We start from the raw sequence: 1277 nt of genomic DNA, 5'->3' as shown, positions 1-1277 counted from the left end.
GTGGTAAACACTTTTTGTATACTGCAAAGTGATATATAAATGTGAGAGGTCTCCATTATATATTTAAATATATAAAATTAGGTTGATTTCAAATTGACCATACTGTTCTCTCTTTGCAAGCTAATGAGTCAGGCTGCACTACACAGCCGTTTTATAGGTCCTTGTTTCTGCCCATTCACCCATATCTATACTTAACCTTAAAAAGTTAAATACGAAGTATAACTATTAATACCATGTTTTTCTTTTTTATGCCCCCATTTTAATTTATGATCTCATGCTATATTTTAAGAACATTTATAAGCCATCCTAAATTCTTTCTGGAACATGGCTGATTATAAATAAATACATTTCTTAAGTAGATGTTCTGCTTCAAACCATCCAGTGCCACAGACCACTATGAATATGCATTTGTGATCTAATTTAAGAACACAGGGTTTTCTTTTAGTAGCACTGTCCATATTGCATTATTTTTAGTAACTACTGGGTAGAAAATTCTGCAAGGTTTTGTGAGGGCTTTTATCTTGCCAAATCTGCATCCACAAATAGCTCATGTAGACAAGATGGACACACAGCAAGCGGTTACAGAACACGTCAGTGTTTATAAGTCATTAGTGTACTTTGAAAAATAAGCCCTGATGAGGACTCACTGTGCAGTTCAAATGGTCAAGATAGTGCAATAGATGTTGAGCATAACATTTATTCATTTTTTTAAGGAGGCAAAGGGGGAATTGATTGGTAATGAGAAGCTTTACTTCCTGTTTAAAGAATTTGAAGTGTGTAAAAAGAAGAAGCATCATTTTTGGACAAGCATTTCCCCATGCAATAGCATAAGAGATTAAGCTAGATTTGAAGAGAAATCTGATTTATTCCCTTCTTGGCAGGAAAAGGGACTGAAGGACAGTCAGGTCCACAGTCTCAGATGGAATCTTTCTGTTCTGATGGGGAAGGTCATCTGTGGTATGAGCTGTCGAGAAAGTGTTGTGTAACTCCCAGATGCTCTGTGGGCCTGGATGAGGTCTCATCCCATGGTCACCTTCTAATTACTAATGTGAAGCTTGTGGACTATTTCCCCTTTGTGCCCCAGGTCCTACCCAGACCCACCCTTCCCTGTGAGAACACAGAGCAGCCCACCACAGTCCTTTGTTATTATTTATATGACTATTTTTAGATCTGTGGCTCTTCCAAAAGCATCTGTCATTTCATGATAAGTATGTACCATTTGTTTCCCTTTTTGACTTTGGAATACTTGCTGTACCTTATGTATTTTTCTCTTTAGT

The 1277-nt window shown here is 37.1% G+C and overlaps 1 protein-coding gene across 2 annotated transcripts in view; it reads left to right on the top strand.

The window, feature by feature from the left end:
• PRR16 (proline rich 16) overlaps window positions 1-1277 on the top strand; it is a 335751-nt gene that overhangs the window by 48479 nt on the left and 285995 nt on the right. The window lies entirely within an intron of this gene.

Source organism: Hipposideros armiger, unplaced genomic scaffold, assembly GCF_001890085.2.
Source record: "Hipposideros armiger isolate ML-2016 unplaced genomic scaffold, ASM189008v1 scaffold_954, whole genome shotgun sequence".
Classification (NCBI taxonomy): domain Eukaryota; kingdom Metazoa; phylum Chordata; class Mammalia; order Chiroptera; family Hipposideridae; genus Hipposideros; species Hipposideros armiger.
Note: the sequence above shows the minus strand (reverse complement) of the source record. Positions and strands in the feature narration are given on the sequence as shown.